The 26,339-nt window shown below is 37.5% G+C and overlaps 1 pseudogene; it reads right to left on the minus strand.

Moving 5' to 3' along the window:
- LOC147171869 (uncharacterized) overlaps positions 1-26,339 on the minus strand; it is a 61,564-nt pseudogene that overhangs the window by 27,918 nt on the left and 7,307 nt on the right.

Genomic DNA, 26,339 nt, shown 5'->3' on the forward strand with positions numbered 1-26,339 from the left:
ATATTAGCTTTACAGCCAGCTGACAGCCAGCATCGAGCGCAGCGATACGACACACAACAAAAAAGTCAACACACTGAGGGAATGCGCTTTGTCTGGCCCAGTGTAAAAGATAGAGGACTTAAAAATAGGAGAAAGTGGTTTTCAAGAGCTGAATGTAAGCTGGAGTGAAATAAAAAAACACACAATTTGCTTCTTTGTCCATCCTCTGTACTTCAATATGCTCCGTAACAACTTCAATTTACTACCACAATAAAACACATTATACAGTTTCATGCATATCATAAACTGTGTGGGGTTAATGTGTTGCAACACCATTACCATTCTGTCTGTAGGACTCAAACAGAAGTTTTTTTATTTTGTTTTTTTGCTTTTTTTGAGAGAGAGCATCTCTCTTGTGGTAGGTGGAGATTCGAAGGCTTGGAAAAGTTCTGGGGGAAATTTTCTCCAAGGTTTATGAGCCATAGCTGATGAGTAGATGACCCAAGTTAATTATTATTGAATTTGTTTTCCCTGCTTCACTGATACTTACCTATACTCGGTGCTCTCATTAAAGCAAAGGATGTGGCTTTTATTGGGAGAAAAGCTTTATTTATGTGCATGGAAACATATATACAACTATTTTGAGTTATAGTTTTATATAAAAATATGACTTTCTGTTTGATTAAGCATTTCATGCCCTTTGAAATCTGCACTTGAAACTGTAATTAATTGAAGTTACACTCATTTAAATAAATGTCATAGATAGACTAGTAATGAATATGAAACTATACCATAATTTAATCCTTGGGAGCACAGAGAGTATGCTATATATTTATTAGGAATGTTTAATACCACTTTCAGACTGATACCAGTATGACTACTCAACTATTGAGTAGTTACCGGTACCAAGTATACGTTTAGTACTGTAGAACTAGTATGAAAAAAAGTTTTTAAAAATTTAATTAAATTTAAAAAAGCAATGACAGATAATACAGCATTTTCCCTTAAAATTGCAATTATCAATTCTTCTGATCTGATCTTCTTTCTGATCGTAAAACAGCCACAAGTCCTACTGGTACCTGAAATCGGTGCTTGCCCACCCTTAATATATAGCAAGTGTTTTACAGTTATATAAGGCCACCTGTCAAAAACTAAAACAGTTCAAACCAGAAAAAAAAATACTTGTAAAACAAAGGGGGGGGGGGGGGGTCATGTAAAAACGATCATCATTTTAGATGTCAAAAGGGGGTTGTGGGTCCCGTGTTGTCGTTTCTGTATGAAAGCAGTTAAAATGACTCTTACTATATATACTCTTACTGTCCCTCCTCACTTGCCTTAGTGTGTATGCCAATCTATTTGCATTTGTTCGGCTTGATTTATTGAAATGTTTTTCTATTATTATATTTACATTATATTTTACAGACATAACCTTCATTACATAATGCTACACAAAAAATCTTGCTGCATATTTTACATTATCTTCCATATAAAGCCCCGATAGGTTGTTGCAGATTAAATTGTCCATCAACCAACCAAAATCACATTATTGTTTCTTTATATGTGTAATATCTTACAGATAAATAATTCAAAATTAATATTACTTAACACAAAAATAGCTATTGCAATGAAACACATGAAAATTTAATTGGAAAATATGTTTTGTTTTGTCGTTTTAATCCGTTCCTCAAAAGTGTGGGAAGTGTAGGATTAGGTGGGCAAGAGCATCTTGGTGGGATGGCACAACCGCCAAAACCCTACCCATGGCGAAAAGTGAGGACGGACTTATTTTTATTTTTGTATAAGTTAATTTTTTAAGTCAATAAATGTCTTTCTTGTCAATCAAGTTTTCAGTGATTGTACCATTGATTAAAAAAAAAAAAAGAGTCCCTGAGAGATAAGCTAAATACCCTCGAAAAGTCACTGAAAGTTTGGCTAAGAACTACACGTGTGAGTGCCCAATAAAAACTTCCTGCATACATGGTACACATCCTATGTACTCCAGCGGTAGAACAGTATTAAAAAAAAAAGAAAGAAAAAAAAAAGAACAGTATTTTCATTTGATTTGTTAGCTTTGCAAAAATAATCCTCAAAATTCCCTATATTTTTTGCAGAGCAATAAAGAAAATCATTAATAGTTATAGTGTGTTAACACATTAGTTAGAACTTCACACCCACCTGCCCGTGCTATTGCCTGATATATCGGACAGAACTAAAAGTGCTCGCTCTACTGTGTCTTAAAAAAAAAAAAAGAGAGAGAGAAGTGCATTTAACACTCTTCTCTCCACCTGCTTCCATGTGTCCTCCAAACATCTTGGCCCATGTTTTTCTCACATCTAAACATCATTCCTCTGTATTGCGCCTTTGCTCTGAGACAATATGTGGGTGCGTTTGTCACGGGTTATCAGGAGGATGATGTATAGTCTAGCCTGCAGAGAAACATGTGTTGCGCTTTAATCTCCAGTGCATAGGCCAGTATTCATGGCCAGCAGCTGGAGAAAATCACAGGAGACGAAGACTCCATCGTAGAGAGAAGAGACGTACAGCCTGCCTGCCCGGCAGATGCTGGTCCTTGTTATCAGCCCCACCCATGCCTTATTTATGTGGCACTTAGAACCATACAGCGCTCACACCTCCTTATACACACCTCTCGTTTACCCACACAGACACGTTTATATGACTAGGTACCTGTTTTGTTGCTCAGGGTCAAAGGTTGCTTTACAAAGACTTCATAAAATTATATGTTGTGGCGAAATATTTGAATATAATTGAGGTGAAATATGCAAAGCTGTGTATAACAGCTCACGTCAGTGGCCTCCTTAATATTGACTCTTTTAAACCAGACTCAAAACACATCTATTCTGGTCTGCTTATTTAACATTGCCTGTATAATTCACTATTGTTTTGTGTAGTGCTTTTCCTCCTCTTTTATTATTATTATTTTTTTATTGTATGGTGACCTTGAGTATCTTGAAAGGCGACTATGAATTATTATTATTATTATTATTATTATTATTATTATTATTATTATTATTATTATTATTATTATTATTATTATTATTATTATTATTATTATTATTATTATTATTATTATTATTATTATTACCTGCCAGATCTATGAAGACATCATAGAAGAGTGGAAGAGGATTCCAGTGGCAACCTTTGAAGCTCTGGTGAAGCCCATGCTCAAGAGAGTAGCGGCTGTGCTGGAAAATAATGGTGGCCACACAAAATATTAAAACTTTGGGCATATTCACTGACGAATGTACACACTTTTGTTCCCATACTGTTAATAGCTGTATTTTGAACTACTCTAAGGGAACAATAAATTGACACTGTTATATAAGCTGTATCATGTCTACTTTTCATTGTTATGTGTCTTTTTTTTTTTGTGTTGTTTTCCATGAAAATAAAATTAAACATCTACAGAAATGTGAGTAGTGCACTCACTATTGTAGATAACCAAGTAAATGGACTGTAATAAAATCTATTGGATAGACATAATCTGTATTTTGGTGGTCAGGGAAGGTTTAACAATATTATCCATACTCTCCGGTGGCTTCTTGTCTCTGAAGGAGGAAAACATCTGCTCTCATTTCAGCCTGACCCATACATAGTTTGTTTTACACCCTTGTTTTATGCTGGCGCTATCTTATTGACAAGCCCCCACTGTGATATTTATGTCACATATTTAATATGGACATGGGAATGATTATCAAATCCATAGTTGCCAAGAGAGTCCAATCGTCCTTAAATAATGGATGAGCAAAGATGCGACTCAATTTGAGAAGCTGCACAGAAAGACAGGGCAAGCGCCGCCATCGACCCCCCTCACCTACCCCATCACTTTCTCCCTCTCCGGAACGTCATTATCCCGGTCGATTTTTTTGGGCCCTCACTTGACATTATTCATTGTAATCATCCTTCAATAAAAAAGAAAAAAAAATGCTTGTAATAAAAGGAACAACCCAGGTCAATACAGCGAATATGGAGAAGGATGACCCTGTGCTTGGAGACAGCGTATAAATGGACCTCTTCATCAAAGCGGATAGCCAACCGGTGCTTTAACAGGAGTTCGACCATGGCTAGAGTTATCAGTACTGTTACCTTTTGTATCATTGCTGTTTGTGCTGGGTGAATATGAGGAAGAATGATGGTTGCATTAATGAATCAATGGGCTAATGAAGCAGCTATTGTGTTAGTTTATTGAAATACACGGACGTAAATTGAAGACTTCTGCAAGCATTTCTGTGATGGCGTGGCTCATTGCTCACCACCACCCCCAAAAGACTACAACATTGCAATTGCCATTTTATATAAATTAACCCTATAAAGCCAAACGTATCATATTAAATACAAGATTTTAAATACAATACATTTTGAGCCCTCTATTTCATGACTATAATATATTTTTTCCCCATTAAAACCCTGACGTATATGATCTGACACATGCATTGCACGGATAATCAATTAGAGGGCAGTATCACTGAGGTGATGGCTTTTCCAGGGATCTTGCAAGATCGCCCTAATTGAGAAAGACACCTATACTTATTAATCGTGGAAAATGTTCTTTCTGATTTTTGAAAATACTATAATGTTTGATATTTCTGTTTATTATTACATTTTTGACAGTTCTAACATTTTTTATTATATTTTTGGGTGTTATATAAATGTATGAATTTAAAGCATTGTGACCAGAAGTATCAAACATGACGCAAATCAAAAGTCATATGTGGAAGTTCACCACCCCCCCCAAAAAAATATGTTTTTGTTTGTTCAAGAGGACCAATAAATACTTTACTTTACAAATAATCTGAATTTTCTCTCATATATTTCACAATTCAGGCTTTATTTAAGTAACTTGGATAAATAACATCTGATTAAGGTCATTGTAATATTGTACTAAGCTGTACGTATATGTAGTGTCGTGACAAGGAAGGATAAAAACACATTGTCGCTTCTTCAGCGACATACAAACTAATCTTGAGGCACTATGTGTGGACTAAGGATGGTGAGAGGGTCAAATTAACTGTCAGGGTAATTTTGTAAGGACGACATGCAGAGCTGCTGATTATCCCTTAGCTGGCATCATTTTTGTTTATCAAAAAATGTTAATTGCCTGTTTTTACGAGTGGGAAGATTAAAAGTTAATAGAAGAGACTAAATAAACACAATGCAATTGCACAAGGCTGTAGAAGATGGTAATTAATTTGTGGCCACCCCTGAGCTAATTAGCTAATATAAAGCAGGAAAAAAGAAGTTAATGAGGCTTAATGTAACTGATACTCTGAAAAGTTTAGACTAATGGATTTATGAATGCATGAGAAATCAACTGCAGGCTCGTGCCAACTTTCACGTTGTGCGGCCCCGCTCTTTGATGGGAATCGTTGTTGGGGTTCTTCAACTTGATCACCTTGAATGCGCAAGTTTAAGAGTACTATAGTGTTGCTTTTAAAATGTCATAGCTCTGTTTGATTCAGAAGTACTGCCTCCATGCCGAGTCAGAGATGATGGACCATAGGAGGGCTCCTACCCTTCATGCAGTGAGTTTTGTTTTTAATCTATAAGGATGTAGCTGTTTAAGGCTAAGGCAGAAGCATATATACTCAACAAAAATATAAACACTTTTGTTTTTGCTCCCATTTATTATGAGATTAACTCAAAGATCTAAAATTTCTTCCACATACACAATTTCACAATTTCTCTTAAATATTGTTCACAAACCAGTCTAAATCTGTGATAGTGAGCGCATCTCCTTTGCCGAGATAATCCATTCCACCTCACAGGTGTGCCATATCAAGATGCTGATCAGACGCCATCATTAGTGCACAGGTGTGCTTTAGACTGCCCACAATAAAATGCCACTCTGAAAGGTGCAGTTTTGTTTGATTGTCTGGGGGACCCAGAGTTTTTCACAAAACTGCACCTTTTAGAGTGGCTTTTCATTGTGGGCATTTCTAAGGCATACCTATGCACTAATCATAGTGTCTACATAGTACATTTGTACACTCTAAAAAGAGAATTGTTGAACCAATGTAAGATTACAAATTGAATTGTTGACCAACTTAAAAAAAATTGCTTCAAGAGGTGACACAAGATTGAATTAAGTTCATCCAAAGTGAATATATTGAATTCAATGTTAATCCAAAGTGAATATGTTAAATTTAATATTGATTAAAATTAATGTATTCACTTTGGATTAACTTAATTCAAACGTGTGTTGCCACATATTTTTTTTTAAGTTGGTCAACAATTCCCTTTCTAAACTTAATTTGGTTCAACAATTAAATTTTTAGAGTGTAGAGTACATTTTACTCTAAAAATTGTCTATTTGGTCCCACTCTAAACAGAGTAAAATGTACACTTGGAAGAGAGTAAAATATTCAGAGTACATTTTACTCAAAGTGTTTTGTGTGTACGAGAGATTATTTTTTGTCTCTTTTTTGATAGTAGCAAAGAGTTCGAGTGGCATAGCTCAGGTGGTAGAGTGGCCGTCTCCCAAAATGTACTCTACAAAATTTACTGTGTACTTGGTACTTGAGATGGCACACCTGTGAGGTGGGATTGATTTTCTAGGCAAAGTAGAAGTGCTTCCTGGTTTGTGCACAATATTTGAGAGAAATGGTAAAATTGTGTATGTGAAAGAAGTTTTAGATCTTTGAGTTCAGCTCGTAAAAAAATGGGAGCAAAAGTGTTGCGTTTATATTATTGTTGAGTATAAATTGAGAGGTCCAAGTATGGAAAATAAAGATGGTCCAGTAGGGTTGTCAAGTGCATAAATGAGCTTCAAAGCCTTCACAGTGCGTGTTGGCTCAGTGGCATGTTTTCTTGCGCGTTTCATCTCCATTACCTCACTCTATTCTCATGTGAAGTTCGTTTGAAGAGACACCTTATTATATTTCACTTATGACTGCGACAACACAGATGACATTACTTACACTCAATCGCGTCACAATGACATTTACTGATGACACGATGGGTGAAGGTTCATGGGTAATTTGAATAAAATTATAGGGGTTTGATGAATCCTGTGGGAGCTGAAGTGGCGGGGTAATCAGGTAATTGCAGCTTTCATAAATGTAATTTATCAGGAGGGCAAAGACCAGCGTCGGTTGCCGGCTAGTGTGACCGCTCTTTGCCTTCAAAGACTGACCTGAAAAGCTTTCACCTTGTGACATATGACTTTATGAGCTCTAGGGAGGGATAAAGGTGCTAAGGCACAAATACCTGTCACAATTACTGTCGCATTACATAAATCAACATCAAGGGCTTATTGCAAATAATGTACATGATGATTTATTTATCACCATTGCTATTAATGACTATAAATGTACTTGTATCACAGGTTATATTGTGGTGTTCCAAATTGAGATCTGATGGATGAGTGACTGTGTTATGTAATCAGCACACCATAAAAGCATACAGTATCGTGGTCTGGGAGAGATAATTATGCTTTACAATGTTGCTAATTGCAACAAAATGTGACTTACAACACAAAATTAGGATCACGGTTGAGCTGGACTGACTTTGGATGAAAGATTATTTTTGATTTATTATTAGAGGATATTTTCGGACCTAATATTTGAAGCAAACCTATAAGCTTTGGCTTTGAGCTTCCTTTATAAATGATTGGAAGTCCAGCTTCAAGATTTTTTGTATTATTATTTTTAACAGAAACTGCTCTAGCTATGCCATCTCAGCCTGGCTAAGTAAGGTGCTCACGTAACCGTGTGGGGCTAAAGCAGAAGCCACTAAAATGTGTGTGTGTGTGTGTGTAGAGACGGTCGGTCAGTAACCAGAAGGTCGGCCGTTCCATCCCTGCTCTCCCCAAATCATGTGTTGCACTTCACACACATTGCCTCCAGTGCTACTCACACTGGTGTATGGAAGCTGCGAATGTTTGATGGTGGTCGGAGGGGCCGTGGGCGCACACTGGCAGCCACACTTCCGTCAGCCTGCCCCAGGGCAGCTGTGGCTACTTAAGTAGCTTACCGCGCTATATAAATCCGATGCATTATTTTATTTATATATATATGTATATATGCTAGCCTACGATGTCAATGTATCCTCACAAGTTTCTTACCGATTAAGCCATTCATTCACATGACGGCGCGGTTTCGGAGCTTGAAACCGATCACTTTTGAAACCGGGCTCCAGAGTGGAAATTTTACGATTACTTTAAGAACATCTCTCTCCCCTCATCGGTTGGGATCCGACATTTGGTGTTGGTGTGTTGTGTGAATAACTTCAGCGACGTTGTGCGTTGTATGTCATTAAATCTCTTTGTGGTTAAAAATGCTTGTTATCCCCTCGGGAGGCAGTTTTGACACAAAAGTCAGTGGCACTGTACTCCCTTTACTACCTTTCCACACATTAGTCGGCAGGCTCACATGATGACTGGAAATGCAAAAACATTTTTTTTATCCATTACAATTTCAGCAAGTCTCAAAAACCAACTTTTTTTGCGATATTTAAATGTTTTTTTAAATTTTTATTTCTGTTTCCATTACCAGTTTGCGCAATTCTGTGGGTAATGAAAACACAAAATGGTATACACAAAACAAATAACCATGCCCCTCCACAGTTAAATAATATTGCAAGTCAAAAGGTGATATCAAAAAGGGGCTCCAATGTTAACGTGTATCTTGACCGACAAATATTTGTTTGTGTAAGAATGGAATGTTTTATTTAAAATATATGTCCATGTAAGATAGAGTTCTTTATAACTTATTTTTGTAACAAGCAATTTATAACGTACTATCTTAAACAGTCCGTATCAAACAAACTAACATGCAACATAGGGGGCAAATGAACCCAATGGCTTAGTGGGCAAATAAATTGAAGAATTTCTATCCTCAGTGCGAGTCTGTGGTGGACAGTGAAAGCATCGCAAAGTCTTTCATTATACTGTATGTCACATTCTGATTTCATACAAGCCTCCTACACAAGACTGAAACATGATAGGTCAAATACAGGTCTAAATGCCTTTTCCAGTTTTCTTATTTTTCCATTTCAACATATCCGCCTGGTGTCCACGCTCTCTCGCTTCTGTAATGGAACACTATTCCAGAAGCATTTCTCTGTCAGACAGTGTCAAGAGGTCATCACTGATGTCACTGTCAAAGTAACCAGTGGCAAATAGGTCCTGACATGCACTCTCCAATGAGAGAATGAGAGTGGACAGCTCCTCTGGCTCGGCCAACTGATAAGCTATAGAAGCGAATATGTGAGGCTTGGAGCATTGGAGCCACTGCTCCTGCCTTTTGAGAGAATCACACAAAGTGTTGGATTAAGGTTTGAAGAACAACTGGAGGATCATTTGGGCTATGCCCAGACTAATGTAAAGTGTGTATACAGTATATCTGTCTTTTCAAGGGGTTTGTTGAAAAAAAAAACTGCATTAACTTTAAATTTTTTGCCATTCAAGTAGTTCATTGTGCATAGGGCTGAGTATTGATTCAAATTTCCCCAATCGATTCGATTTTGATTCACAAGCCTTCAGTTTATATCAATTTAGATTTTTTTCAGATTTGATTTGATTCATTTCAATTCAATCCGATATTGATTAATTATGGCCAGGCTCTAAATTAACACCCGCTAATTCGTTAAATGCAGGTTAAAATGGATTCGAGAGATTCGGCGGGATAAAATACCACATTTTATTATCAGGAAAGGGCAGAACACAGTAGCATTTCACCGTTGAGGATTTCGTGTTGGGGCTAAAGTGTCAGATGCCCGAAACCAGAGGAACTTTACGCCACCTCCTACGAAATAATCTGTATTTGAACAGCTGCAATGATGAACTGATATCATGCAAAACTGAAATATTAAACAGATACAGAGCAGAAAAAGAATAGAAAAACAAATAAAATTAACATCATGGGTGTTTTGTATCCAGCGATGTCAATTTATTTATTTTTGCTTAAATGTTGTGTTTTATGTTCTTATTTGCCTGATTTTGCTGTTACTGTATTTGCAATCTAAATTATTATTATTACAAGGTTTTAGGATGAATTTAAGTGGTATATTTTGAAAAGGAATAAGGGGTGGGACTAGATAAGTTGATTAAACTCTTTTCAAACAGAATCTTGTTTTTTGAAATTTAATACTGGTAGAACAAAACACAAAATGTCATAGCTGAATTTGTTTAATTTCATTTTGTTGTGTGAGTTTGTTTACATACATATATGCATTTATTTTATTTTTGAATAAAGTTTGTCTTAAATTTAAAAAATATATATTTTAAGAATTTATGAGAAAAAGGGACAAAATAATTGATTCATGGTTTTATGAATCGATATTGGGTGTGAAAATGAAAATCGATTCGATATTGATTATTTTCACACCATATCAACCCGATCACTCTAAGTCACTCTCATAGCATCTAAGCCGGAGTGCAGTGTTAGAGCGAGACAAATTCTTCTTGTTTCATGTCAGTTGCATGTCATGTAATGCAGCGCTCGCAATGCATGTCGAGTTCTGATTTCCACGCCTATTTGTTTTGTATGACCTCACAGTATGACAGCGTCATGCTTATCTGTCTCCTGTCTGGACAGAATTTAAATAAGGACTGGCCTGAGATAGAAGAGAGGAAGAATTCAAACATAAAACCTTACCACTCATATTATTCTGACCTTTTACTGAGAGCCCCAATTCTTGTTCCTCCACTAACCCCCATCCACATCTCTACTTGACTTCCTCTCCCTCTTTCTTCCTCTCCACGCCAGTAAGTCTGACAAAGGATGACTGAATGAGCAGGAGACTGGCGTTTTCTGATAGAGTTACACTCCACAAATGGAGTCAATCAAGGACCGGGCGGGGGGGAAAAAAAATTCATTTTCTTGCAGTGGTGTCAGTATGATTGTCAGGCCTCCATGACAACAAATCCATAGCACTAAAAAGAAAAAAAATGTGTTGGGGAAAGATGGAGGAGTTAAGAAGAACTGAGAGGCCAGACAGTGTGAAACAGAAATCCTTGGAGTGTATTCACGGTCAATCAGAGCACTTACCTTTCAGCTGTACATAACACTATTTCATAGCAATTATTACCCCCAGTGAGCAGGTGACAGCGCCGTGCAAATGTCTGGTAATCCTGAAATGACGGATTGGGAGGGAAGCCTTGCAGTGAATTGTGACAAAGTAACCCAACGTGGACTTCTGTACTTAGAAACGTGAGAGTAGTTTGTCTTCATGCTTATGGGAAGGCTCAAAGTTGATTTGATGCAAGGGTTTTAGTCCATCAGTGCCAACACTCGGACTTAGACTGTTTAGTACTATTCACGTTCTAAATTGAAAAACCACTCTAGGGTGTCAACTGCCGGCTCGCAGTATATTATTCAATATAGAAAAGTGCATGTCTATAAATTATTCATTCAATTAAAAATGTTCAACTCTTACATGATCGAGATTCACTGCACAAATATATATATAGAAATAAATAAATATATATATATATAAGAAGTTAGAATATTACATGTTTGTGTATGTGATGTTTAGATTAATTATTTTACTCTTTAGGCCGATTTATTTTTAAATCTGATATTACTGTCTTTTTTTTCCTTTTTTTTTTACCTGCTTTTATTGTTGTCTTGTAGCTTTGTTCTCTGGAGCACTGGAGGGGCTCTGCACTATGTCTAGAGCCTACCGCAGTCCATCTGGGCCGGAGTGTCTGGCATGGTGTCTCGCCCTGAGGTTGTGGGCTGTCATCCCCCTCAGTGTGGATGAGCTCACCTTGGGTGATTTTCCTCGCATGGTTTCTCTGTGCTCCCGACGTTTTTTTATTTTTATTTTTTTAACATAATTCTGCAGTGTGTGTGTGTGTGTGTGTGCACGCGCACGAGCGTGCCTGCTGTGGGGGAAAGGGGGGTTGCAAGAAGAGAGCCAGAGAGAGGGGATTTTTCATGCTCTTTAGTGTGAGCTCATGGGGACGTTGGGGTCGGGGGGCATTGTTCGATTTTATGATGTATTCTGGATGTTTGTTTGTTTTTTAGACCTTTGAGTTGCATTTTTATGTATGAAAAATGGTTTGGTATAAGAGTCCGCAAATGGAAACAAGCACCATCTGCTGTCATGGCAGCAACATCTACTACAATAGTACAATAACATCCATTGCAATTACATAAAAAAATAAAAATAAAATAAACAATCAAAGTGATGAATGGTTTAAATGAATGAAGATGAGTTCCATTTTTAAATTTGAATCACTTAGATGCACCCGTATAGAGTTTCATTTAAGGCAAAAATAATTATTTATTGCCAGCGGTCACTTTTGGTTACATTGTGACAAAAAAAAAAAAGTCATATGCCACATTTTTCAGACCGATGCCAGTATGAGTACTCAATTCTTGAGTAGTCGCGATACCAAGTAATGATACCACTAGTACTTTTGATACAGACCTATACATCCCAATATAGAATTTTTCCTTAAAATTGCATTAATTTAATGGCAATTTTCAGTTCCTTTAATTTAAATTTTTTAGATGCTGATCATTAATGGACAGTGATACTGGTATCAGCCACTGTCACGAGTACCAATAATTTAAAATAAGGCTGGTATCGGCACGGATACCAATACCTGGTATTGGTACTCACACATTTGTACTATGGAGGCATATCCAATTTAGTCCGTGGAGGAGATCATCGCATCTCTGAGTGTTATTCTAGTTGCATCTTATTGCGTTAAAATTCCTACTATAGTACTATGACGTGAGTAAAAGCAGAGGTACATACATAAAGATGGACACTTTCCTTGACTGTTTACCCATAGAACTTCAAATGTATCAGCTTCTATAAATCTTTTCAAACATGTCCTTTAATCCTAAAGCTCCCACTTGTTACATTTCCTTTATGTCAATATGCCACCTAGCTCTGCTGGAGAAGGATGTCAACTTAATGCAACTCCAGGGTTAAGATAACACCATCTTTGTGCTGACTGATAGCCTGTCACCGCTCACACAAAAAGTTTAGAAATTTGATCCAGCTGTCATCTCGCCAGTGATTATGAATCCCTTCCTCTAGCGACTAGGCGGCCCATTCAAATGCACTCGAGCCTGGCCTCCCTCACGCATTTGTTACATGCATGAGAAAGCAAACGTTAAATCACTCCAAATGAGGGAGTGAAAGAATCCGGCTCATCTTAATGTAAACAAGTGGCCCCAGTGGTTAGCTTACCAAAATAGACTGCAATGGTCTTGCATGTTTTAGAGTCAGTGAAACAGATTTGATTTCACTTCATAACATGCATCAGAAATTGGATTACGGTGATGACCCTCGAGTACTGTACGAAAAAGGATTAGGGCCAGTGAAGAAAAAGGTTGGCAGGATTATCACTTTATTCCCAGAATTCTGACTTTAAAGTGAGAATTCTGACTTTATTCTCAGAATTCTTACTTTCTAGAATTCTTACTATTCTGAATTTAAAGTCAGAATTCTGAGAATAAAGTTAAAATTATAACTTTAAATCAGAATTCTGACTTTAAACTCAGAACGCTGACTTTAAAGTCAGAATTCTAATTTTATTCTCAGAATTCGGACTTTAAAGTCAGAATAGTAAGAATTCTAGAAAGTAAAAATTCCGAGAATAAAGTCAGAATTGTCACTTTAGAGTGACAATTGTGAGAATAAAGTCAGAATTCTCACTTCATTGTGACAATTCTGACTTTAAAATCAGCGTTCTGAGTTTAAAGTCAGAATTCTGATTTAAAGTTAGAATTTTAACTTTATTCTCAGAATTCGGACTTTAAAGTCAGAATAGTAAGAATTCTAGAAAGTAAGAATTCTGAGAATAAAATCAGAATTCTCACTTTAAAAACAGAATTCTGAGATTGAAGTAATAATTCTGACTTTATTCTCACAATTCTCACTTTAAAGTCAGCATTCTGAATCTAAAGTGAGAATCCTGGGAATAAAGTGAGAATCCGGCCAAACTTTTTTTTTCTCTCTTCAGTGGCCCTAATCCATTTATTTTTCTTAAATAAGAAAGAAATTAACAAAAAGCTGGCTTGCATGTTGTAACTTTTTTGATTGTTTGCTTTACTCCTCTTCATCTCTTGAAGACAAGAAGGCATACAAAAAGGAAGTGTTTCTTTCTCTTTAACCTCTCAGCGAACTTTAGATGACCTTCAGAGTCAAATGTATTAGCTTTGGGGTGGTCAGACTAAAGATGTGTGTGTGCGTGTGTGTGCGCGTGCGTGCATGTGTGTGCGCGTGCTGGGGGGGTGCAAGAAGAGAGCGAGAGGGGGGGGGGGGGGTTCATGTTCTCTATTACAGTTGTTTGGGTTAGAGGGGTTAACTCAATGAGGCTAAATAAGTTTGAATTGTGAATCACAGCAACAGACTTGGTGTGACTGCATGACTTCATTCAAAAGAGCTTTCCTTGTTCCCAGATAGGAGTTTGGGACAGATTTTTATAATAGATTGTCTGTGTTTTAATTGTGTTGTGATGCAAAAATGAGATTCAGCTGCTCAAGATGCTTGAGAGCTCTGGGAGCCCTGACCCGCTTCCCCCCCAGGCTGGTTCAGCCAAGCAGGCATGCACTGTGAGGGCCGCAGCAGGGGGTTGATGGGGCTGCAGAGACTGGGCCAGAGAGACCAGTCAGTTGCCTTCAAAAGTTTGGCTTGAAGGGAAAGGGTTACGTGAGCACAGTTGCTAGTAAATTCAACTTTTTAAAAAAAATTCTGATTGTGATATATGCTGTTGACGCTTGTTACTTGAGTGTCCACATTAAACACAGCGGTTGTTGTTGTGAAATTTGGCCTTTTTGACATTTTAGACGTTGCCCTTATATTGAATGTCATTGTACGTTCTGTTCAAATGATTATAGTTGTGGGGCTTGACAGCGTGTGAGCAAATTACATGCTTCCATGCTGCACATGCATCATGCAGCCATGACAACATACTAACAGAAGGACCCTCATTAGTAAGTAATTCATTTGGAAGCTGTGAGACCACGGTATCATTAACCCACAACAGATCCTACAACTTTGAGCACATTCTGCAGATTGGTGGACTTTTGAATTATTATTATTTTCAGTTGATAAAAACTAAGGGTGTTAAAATTATCGCGTTAATATCGCGTTAACTTAAAGTGCCTTTAATAGCACAGTTTTTTTTAACGCTCGATTAACGGCCGACTCCTATTTGGAAAGCCTCTACTAAGGGAATTCCAGTCGCTACGCAGCTTTAGATATGAGGCGTATTTTATTCAGCAACTCCAGAAAATAGCTCATAAGTGTAACACATAGTCCATAGTCGTCCTCTTGGCTCGCTTGCAGCAGAGCGCCAGCGGCTCTGGCAATCATTTAAATGAGCACCTATGTGATTTATGTATGTATATATATATATATATATATATATATATATATATATATATATATATATATATAGAGAGAGAGAGAGAGAGAGAGAGAGAGAGAGAGAGAGAGAGAGAGAGAGAGAGAGACTATGTATACATAAACATATATTGCATTTTCTTGTAATAACAGTGGAGTGGATCAGTTTAGAAAGGTAAAACAATCATTCAAAGGTGAACAATTCCAATTTGACTTTAATGTCTACTAATGAATGAACGACTACTGCTTTTGTTATCATAATCCAAGTTATTAAAATATTATTCTAGAAATGTTAATAATATAAATTTCTGTATATTCTTATCCATAAAAAAGAGGAATGAGAAATAAATTCTTAGGCAAATGGCAAAATAGTTTTGTTTCCCCACCTCTTTTGACATTCCGCATGCTCCTCCATAACAAACAGTGCTCAAGCACAGCAGCTCCCACCGGGAAATGTTGTGATCAGGTAGGACCCACGGAGAAGGTGGGATAAAATGCCAAACTAGTCCCTTTAACTTTTTAAAGACTTTTTCAGCATTTGTTCTGCACACTTACCTACGCAAACTCCAAGGGGCCTCAGTGACTGGGGTCCCATTTCAAGCCCAGCGTGGAGCCGGAGAGCTCCTCAGCTGTAAAATGAGAGCGCCGGAGCGCAGGGTGAAAATGGATTAGCCTTGCTGAGATAAGGGGAGCCCTCAGCGAGCACTGCACACTTTCGATGGGGAAAAAGAACTGCTGTACAAATTGTTTTTGGTACATTAAGTACCTGTTACTTTATTTCACAGATGGAAAACAATAACACAGGCTCTGGGGTTGGAACCACCGCTGTATAGAGGAATGTGAAAGGTTCACCCACCCCCACCTCTCCAGAGTTTGCCCCTTTTTCTTAATATGTAAAGTGATTTTTGTGAGCGCTTGTGACTGAGAGAATTCAACAGATTGACAAACATAGCATATGATGATAAATGACAGACTGCCAGGTTGGCTGCCAACAGGCCACTGAGGGAAATCATACCAAATATCCATGTTAATAGAAATAAAGCAAAAAAAAAGAAAAAGGTGAATGTTCCCACTCAGCAAACTGTGCAGGGATTTTTCATTAATAGTGCCGCTCTTGCGCCAGGCCCCCTAAATTAAATGAGTGTGTCAGATCCTGGATGATTTATACATTTGGACTGATCTAACAGCTCCGTGGAACAGCTATGACACTCTGACACGTCAACAATGGATATGAAAAATGAGCCAATACCACACCACTAAATTTCAGACTTTCAGAGCCAAATGCACGCATAGTATCTAAAACTCTAAGATAGCTGCAACCATAATGAAAATAAAGTGGGAAAACGCACAGTTTTAGCTAAATCATTTTGTGCTGATATAAATGGAGTGATGGAGACAAATTGGTCCAAGTGGACTTGGCAGTGCTTTGTTTTACTAAGAGAATGTCACATTACACGTTTATGAGTGACTCTGGCCTTCTGCTGAAGTTCAACTACATAGAAGTCATTTAAATGGGTTTAAACACCTTATTTATATGTCAAATAAAATAGAAATTAGTATATACAGTGTAGCTTTTTTGGCCCTACTTTTACGTTATAGTTTTGCCACACAAAGAAGATTTTTATGGAGGACCAAAACTGCCAAAATTAAAAATAAATAAACAAATGACTAAATAAATAAGTAAATGACTAAAAAACAAAATAAAAACGGATATAAAAAATATAATTCACTTGTTTTCTAGCAACTCAAGTCACAAGTTGTGGTGACAGTGGACAAGATAGTCGTCCATTGCTGGAGTTCTCCAATACAAGCCGGCGAGACTTCCTTGTTTGCCAACCCGTTCACTCGACAAATGAAAGGCAGTTTGCAACAGAGGAGTTCAACACAAGACACGCTTAGGACCGCCCCCTCATTTGAATAACATTTCATCCTGGCAGAGCGACTGCAGCATAAAATAAAATAAATAAATAAATAAATGTGAGAGCATAGCATTTTATTTATTGATTGATGTTTTATTCTATTTATATATTTATTTTTGTATTTATTTCGTCATTTATTTTTATCTATATATTTTTTAATCTCGTGTTTTATTTTTGTGTCTATTCTTACTTTTATTTATTTATGAATATATATATATATATATATATATATATATATATATATATATATATATATATATATATATTCATAAATAAATTATATATATATATAGTTGTTTTTATTTTCATTTACATTTATTTTTGTATTACATATTTTAATTATAAATATTTTTAGTTTCACTTTTAGTCATTTATTTATTTTAAATTTTTGCAGTTTTGGTCCTCCATAGCTTTTGGAGGTCTTATAGTGCCTGAAACTGAAGTCAGCATTTCTTCTATGAACATGTGACACAAGCTGTGTTGATAATGTTGTGTGGAAGGCAATCGGCCGTGCTCACTTGTTTGGTGAAGTGATAAAAAACAACAATTGTGGACGAAAGCATTTTTTGCTTTTCTTCGTATTGTCCTCTTAGCTTCTCATTCTCTGTCTGATGAAAAACTGCACTCAGTGTTCCTCAGAGCTCAGCAGATTTAGAGGAAACAATTACCAGTCCGGTGATCTCTGCTTCTCCAGCCCCACCGATAAATGCCGAGTGCCCTAAGGTATGGTCAGAAAATGATACAGTTTTAAACGGGTCAAATTTCATTGCTTCTGCTGCCCCACACCCCACCACCATTCTCCCCATTCCCCTTCTGAGGTTTTATTTCACAAAAGTGTGCACACATTTTTTGTCGATGAAAGCAAAAAAAAGAGAGAGAGAGACAATAAAGAATATGAAAAGCCCATTTTCACAGAACATTAGACATCGCAAAACAACCCAAAGCTATGATTGGATATATCAAAACTGACAAGTAAAAGTTGATTGCTGGGTAGCTACTGATTGAGCTATATTTCTTTGAAAGAGCACAGCATCATTGTAGTCTGCACATTGTAAGAAACCAAACTGCAGAACATGTAATACAGACATCAATAGAAAAGGAAAATATCACATTTGCTTTAGAATGTAACTTTTATTTGTACATAGGAAACATTATAGTCACGTTTTTACATCTAACAAAAATGTATTTCTGGTTGGCTTTTTGGTCAAGGTTTGGAGGAATTACTTAAACTTCTTTTTTTTTAATTATACATGATTGCATTTTATTATAAAAGACAAATATTGATAATGACTAATATCTTATATGTATGAAAAATTAAACATGCCCATGAGAACAACCAACCAACCGTACTCAACTGTATGCATGTATGTATGTATGTACAGTATGTATATATGTATGTATGTATTTTTATTAGTGCTGTCAATTAAAACTTTTTAACCAATTAATCACACGTTATTATTACATAATTATCCCTAGTTAATTGTAGTAAGATTACACTTTTTTAACTAATTAGTCACACAATATTACATAATTAATCTCAATTAATTGTAGTAAAGCTTGCAGTAGATACACCGAAATGAAAATGTTTGGCCGAAACCGAAAACCGAAAAAGGAAAAATGTTTGGCCGAAAACTGAAACGCTGATAGTAGTGTTGTGTCGTTCACGTACGTTTCGTTCAAAAAGAACGAATCTTTTCAGTTAACGTGAGTGAACGGATCACTTTCCTGAAGTGACCGTACTCCCATGCTATTGGCGTTAGCCAACGCGGAGTGAACGAGTCAGTGAGTCAACGTGGTGCCATTTCCGGTTCACGAAAGTACGAGTGAACGAGTCAGTGAGTGAACGTGTTACCAATTCCGATAGAAACACACTCATGACAACAAATATAGCAACATAACATTAACAGCGTCTTTTTTCAAATGTATTTTTTATTTTTTTACATCCGTGCTGGCAGGGGGCGGGGGGCGGGGTGGGGCTGGGGGGCGAGGGGGAGATATTCTAAAGATTCAGTTCACTTAAAATAACTGACATGCCCATTAACACGGATATACAGAAACAAAACTATTTAACTGATCGAGTTTAACAGTTTTCAAAAACAGTTCCAGCCCTAATATATTTATATATATATGTGTGTGTGTGTGTGTGTGTGTAAATGTGATATACTTTTTTTTCTTGAAAATTTACTTTCATTTTACTATGTAGCGAAGAAAGACTGATTGGCGGTACTGTAGAGGAAGAAAGGTGCCCTCCGCAGGTTTTCTAGTTTCTATTTGAAAGTGTCACATTTACTTATGATGGACACCCAGTGATATGATCATTTGTTATTTGTGTCTTTATCCCCCACAAGTGAGCGAGAGAGACAGCAAAAAGAAAGGGGATGAAAAATAGGAGAGAAGCTGACAAGGAATGAAACGCATGAGCTGTAGAGAAGGCCAAGTGGAGCGAAAGCAGCGCAGGCAGGGAGTGATTGAATGATCCCATTCTGGGTTCTTTGTTAGACACTAGGCAGCGATGTATGAAGATTGATACACAAGTGCTCCACTCGCTTTGTTCTATCATCAAACGGATTGATATTATACTCCAGCCAAGGATGAAGACAAAGTAAGTGTTATCATACTCAATACTGGGGCTTGTCAGAGGCGGGAAATCATCCCGTGTCACTGGTTATGGGAGCATTTCGCAGACTGTCATGTGAATTTATCTGCGAGATGAGGAGCTCTGGTGGCAGCGTGCAACTGATGGCGGAGGCCCCGGCCGGCCTGTAGAGATCTTAGCTAAAGATTGAATTACAACATCATGCTATGAACTACAGGTACATTTATTTCATCACTATCATGTTTGTCCCCCGTAGACAGTAAACCCCGGATCTTATCGGGTTTCCATTTATTGTCCCTCAAATAACAGTATTCGCATCATTATTTAGGTAACACAGATTACTGAAGATGAATTGTTTGTCTTGCACGCATCCCCTGAGCTTGTTTTGGGCTGTGCATCATTCATGAGTCCTGGAAGCAGCAGGTGCAAAGTGATTGGATTAATGAACTGGTCTCTCAGGTGTTTGGTTCTTCCTTTGGAGCTATTTAGCAAGAACTCAATCAGACAAACAAGAAAAAATCAAAGGGTTTTATGTTCAATGATCCAAAAAGTTTCCAAAATCATATCCAAATGGTACTTTATTTTATATAGCGTTTTCCACCTTACAAGGACCTCTAAGCGCTTTACATTGGACTACTCATTCACCTACTGATGACGCAGCATCAGGAGGTTCAGTGTCTTGCTCAAGGATACTTTGACATGGTCTACCACGCCGTCCCTTATCCAAATGGATGACATGCCACTGGAATCTAGTGTTAGTTTCGTCAACGAAAACTAAACAAAAACAATTTTGTCAACACACTGAAACTAGACTAAAACCCTCATTTATAAACAATAACTGGTACGACTGATGAAGATGGCACAAAAATGTACTTCACTTAGGCTAATAAAAACTAGACTAAAATCTATGGACATTTTAGTTCATGAACAAAAACGAGTTGAATATTATAGGATTTTTTAAAATCTTGTCTCTGCTAATCCGTCACCTCTGTGACACTGTCATGTGACACACACCCTTTCAAAATGACAGCTAGCAATTGCAATTGCAATTGGATTCACGGTGAAGGTAAAAAAAAGAAAATAAGTAAATTATAGTTATGATTTAACATCAATCCAATGGCTATAACGTTCCAACAATAATGTTAATGCAACAGCCAGGGGTGAAAGTGGTCCGTAACTGCGTTCTGGTAATAAAATGATCTCCGGTCCGAAAATATGATGGCAACTGTCAAAACCCCATGTTAAATAATCTGTCAGGCTGCCACCCAAAAAAAAAAAATCTGCTAATGTCAGATTTACATGCATAACAAGTCACCAAAAGCGGGGGGAGCGTGAGGCGGTGCGATTACATATCATGCGGACGGGCGCGTGCGTGGGGCGGCGCAGAGGACGTGTTTGGAGACACGGTGCGGTGAAAATTCGTGTATTTGCCAAAGTTGAAAAATGTGAACTTTCTTCGCATTTCGCCTCGCGGCCTATAGGCTGAAATATGTGCTGCATCGGCTTCGGGCTGAAAGTGCCCCTTTGTCCATTTCTTTCTTTCTTTCTTTCTTTTAAAGTTTGTGGAAGTACTATTGGTGCCTTTCAAAACTAAAATTCAACAACATAATTTACATAAAACTAATTATTATTATACGTTATCCTTGGATGACGTCATACTACGAGACGGGCCCCATTCTGACAGGACGCTCGCCACTACACCTGCGGTCGGTAAGTTGGTCTCTCTGTTTGTATTTACGTAGTCTCACTCACGGTAAACAAAAGCCAAGGTCATAGAATGCAGAAAACTCAAGCAAAACTAATGCCTTTATTTGATAGATCTTGTCGACATGATCACAGAGCATGCTGCGTGCTAGCCTAGCTTCAATTGAAATGTAGTGACACAAGTTGTAATCAGCCTCGTAACTAGTCTGACATTTGGGCGCAGTTTATTCTGAGGACGCGGGGAAGATGTTCCCCTCAGTTTCACAAAAAACACGATCCTTCCCATCCACTTTCGCAAAAATCCCCGGTAAAACTAACGTTCTTCCTCCTTCCTTTATTTTTTTTTAAGAAATGCTCCTCTTCCATTGGGACAGGGCATGGAGCTTCTGCTCCAACTACTGATGCGTTTAAGGTACACAGAATATGTCAGAATTTGTAACTCTCACTCAGAATTTTAATAAACTCTTCCTGAAGACTCCAATTGTAGCATGTACTCAATGATAGCTGAATTGAAACATACTTCAAAATATAAGTGGAAATTTCTACATGATCTTTGTTTTTATTTTAACTAACAGTTCGTTTTGAGGGGTTTGCAGAACCAAAAAAAAGAAGAAGAAGAAGAAGATTTTTTATTTGATTTTGAAAAATTACATTTATTTGCCGCACTTATTTACATTATTTTCATAACACACAGCTCGGCAAGCGCAATTAAATAAATAGATAAAAAAATAAAAATAAAATGCTTTTACATCAGAACATCACTAAAACATAGCGCCTCCTCATTCACGTCGCACAGTGCCCCGTTAACAGTCCACATCTCACAAAAACTATCCAAATCTCCTGCTCTCTTGTAAAAACTAAAATCAATAAAGAGTCTGGAGAAGAAGAAGAAGAAGAAGAAGAAGAAAACAACAACAATCAGTGTTTTATCAAAAACTAAAAAATGTAGCTTGTTGAGATGTGGCAGTTAATTGTTGGGTACAGTCCCAATAATAAAATATTAACAGCTACACCTGCAGAAAAATAATAAAAGGCATGTGCTCTTACCTGAATAAAGTTAAATGTAAAGTAAGACATTTTTATGCTACTTGCAACGATAGGAAAATCCTAATAGTTTTATGTAAAATGTAAATTGAATGTACATTTTTCAAAATATTTTATTTACATTTGTTGTTCATAAAACATTCTTCATTCACAAATGTCAAAACGTTTTTATGGTGATTGGCATTGGCATTGCAGACAAACAACAGTTTTATTGTGTGTGATTATTTTATATTAAGTGTGCCATTATTTCAATTAAGAATTTTACAATGGACCCCCCCCCCCCCCCCCCCCCAACACACACACACACGTACGCACGCACATATCTACTCCCACACCCTCTAACAATTTCCTGAGCTATTCATCTACTACAAGCACCCCTCCAACCCTCCACACGTGGCAGGTAGTTTCGAACCCCAAGTGGGTGGATAGTGTAGGCACGTGATCATGTGCCCCTTTTTTTGTTTTGAGCACTTGCCCTCCAAAGGTCACTGCACGCTCCTGACTACGTCACACACAGCGTCCTGTCTGTTGTCACCTGTGTGCAACAACACGGGCAGCCAATTAATACCCCAGTAAAAAAATGTATCCTCTCCTGCGGGTACAATGCATGTTTTTCAATAAATACATAAAAACACACGAGGGCTTTGTTTTGAAACAAGAAAAAAGTATCTATAGTGGAGAAGAAAAAAAATGTAAGCACTTGCACTACATTCAATGACCACACACGCAGTAGGAAATCTCAGATATACATAGGAAAAGCTCAGAAGAGTGAATGTTGCTGTTTTTCTGTTTTTTTTTCCCAGATGTTTGAAGTTTAAATATCTGTTTACAAAGAACCTTTTCGAAAAATCTCCCACTTTTCTGTGGTAAAAGTTATAATATCTCACGGCAGGGGATGCAATTTTTGTACAGGGGTAAATACTTTTGCCGCGAAAGCGGAACGCTTCCCCTTATTTTGGTGCGAACATAGCATAAAGTGCTTCTGAATTGTTTCAGTGTGCTTGTGTAGCGTAATCCGTTTCCAACGATATATATTATTTAATTATCCCACGGAGTTCTGTCCACCGGCTCCGTTCTCTGTGTATCTGACGAGTCACGTCGATGTGTGCATGTCGGTGTTTTTGTTATCTGCTATTTTGCACTTCATTTAAAAAAGGGGAAAAAAACATTCTGGCTATGCAGAGACCTTTATGTCAGGGAGCAAGAAATTCTAGCCACTTTCACCCCTGGCAACAGCTAACTAACGCTGGCTAACTTACTAGCTTATAGCATGGAGCCATGGTAGCCACTGTAATTGTGTGTGAAGTTTTTAATTAAAAAGATGATAGAGAATTTTATGTGAAACAGTTTTAGATCCGAAATGTTCAACATAATCTGCTGCCTAAAAAAAAAAAATAATAATAAATATATATATATATATATATATATATATATGTATGTATATATATACATGCAGGTGTAAAATGATTGTTCTCACTAAAACGAGACTAAAACGTTGATAGTTTTTGTTGACTAAAAATCTAGATTTATAGTCGACTAAAAATTGACTAAATAAAAACAGGATTAAGTTGACTAACTGAAAAAAACTAACAAGCGTGACCAGACCCAAACTGGAGGGGCGGGACAATTCCCAGTGGGCCGCCCTATATTTCGGGCTGCGAATCGCAAGCAGCAGCCCACACATTCGTTTTGAAGTCAGCCCTTAAATAAAGAGTATCCTCGTCATTTTATGTTGACTGTCTCATTGTCAATCCACTGTAACTCCAATCACCCTTACTGGCTATTATATTATATACATTATTGCACTGACTTGCCTGCCTTTCTTACCAAGAGTGTCACCGAGGTACAATAATTTAATATTAAAAGTAGCAAAACTTTTATCCATACTAAACCTGGTCTGTACAAAAATAACACATAAAAAGAGGCAAAACATAATCACAAGTGTTACTAGTACCAGCAACAAAGCATGATGGGAAAGCCTCCTATGATTACCGTTGCTCTCTTCAAGTTGGCGTCAGTCAGCTCAGTAATGTGCACCAGAAGTGGTGAGAAGAAGAAGAGTAGTAACGGGAAGTACAGTGTTAGCTGCCTTAATCTTGCTGGTTTAACTTCATTTGGTAAGTGTGTCTTGTGAAGTGTAAAATGTCATATCCCATTTAATGTAAATTTGCTTATTGGTTTCTTTTTCCCTTTTTTGCCCATTTTATGCAATTATTGCCTCCCATGGTTTATTATCCTCACTGCTATTCATATTCCTCTGACCTTACAGCAATTGGCAGAAACATAAAGATCTGTGGGCGGCACGGTGCATGACTGGTTAGCACGTCCGCCTCCCAGTGCAGAGGACGTGAGATCGAGTCCGGGCTTCTTGGGTGGAGTTTGCATGTTCTCCCCGTGCTTGCGTGGGTTTTCTCCGGGTATTCCGGTTTCCTCCCACATTCCAAAGACATGCATGGCAGGTTAATTGAACACTCCAAATTGTCCATAGGTGTGCTTGTGAGTGTGGATGGTTGTTTGTCTCTGTGTGCCCTGTGATTGGCTGGCAACCAGTTCAGGTCGTACCCTGCCTACTGCCCAAAGCCAGCTAGGATAGGCTCCAGCGCCCCTTGTGAGGACTAAGCGATTAAGAAAATGGATGGATGTATGGATAAAGATCTGTTTGACAAAACCCACAGTGTCATCAAATTACATTGCTATTTCACTTTTACATCAGCATAATTCATTGGTGGAACTTGTGGAACAGTGAAACTTTATAGCACCGTTCTGGCAGCCAATTTGTCATTCATTTGAGAGCAAGACTATCTTCTCTCTATGACATGCCATTGTGGCTTGTATTACATCATTGGTTTTACTATCTATATGCACACAAGCCAACTCAAACACACTCACATCCCAACAACTCTTCAACAACAAGGATACTTGAGCCACAAGGTGTTTGCTGTGATTTGGCCTTGTTAAGCTGTTAACCCAGAACAGAGAGGATTGCTTCTGTTGGGGTGTATGTGCCTACTAGTGCATGTGTGTTTGTGTAGGTGATGGGAGAAAGAGGAGGGGTGTCCTAGCTTTGAGTTAAGGGCTCTATCAAGGGACAAACTTCTGTGGCTCCACAAAGCCACATGATCCATCTCCCTTTTTAGCTGGTGTCAAGACCAGTTTATGTGATGATGATTTGATACTTGGACAGCAGGTCTGCTTCCCCCCACCTCACATTGAGCTATGATAGAAAGTGTTGGGACCGCTGTGCAGCTCACAGAATAGAAGTGTCCCTCCGCTCATTGTCACACAATGACAAATCCCATTCTACACATTTTTTGGTTATTTATTTTGTTTGTTTTTTGCCAGAAAAAAAAGAGGAGCAGTATACCTCACACCTTGCCTGAAATCAGCTGGGATAGGCTCCACCATACCTGCAACTTTAATGACGATATGTGGTATATAACATCGATAGGGGGATGATATAAACACTTTTATTTGTTTCAAAAATAACAGAATATTTCATTTACAACACAGTATAGGGCTGGACAATCATTTGCTTTTTGGTACAAGATCAGAAAATGTTTAAACGTGTAAAAAATATTAAGACAAATACATTTCTTTGAAACACTATAATTATGCAAGTTCCTTTTGGACCAAACAAGATTGATTAAATTGTCTATTTTAAAATAAAAAAGGTGCAAATATATACATTTACCTAACTCAAAATTAATATTAGTAATCTTTATTTTTTTTGTTTACGATTATGCCCATTTTGTAATTGTGGAGTGTAATAA

This window comes from Leptonotus elevatus, chromosome 6 (genome assembly GCF_054856555.1).
Source record: "Leptonotus elevatus isolate MCC_2025b chromosome 6, RoL_Lele_1.0, whole genome shotgun sequence".
NCBI lineage: Eukaryota > Metazoa > Chordata > Actinopteri > Syngnathiformes > Syngnathidae > Leptonotus > Leptonotus elevatus.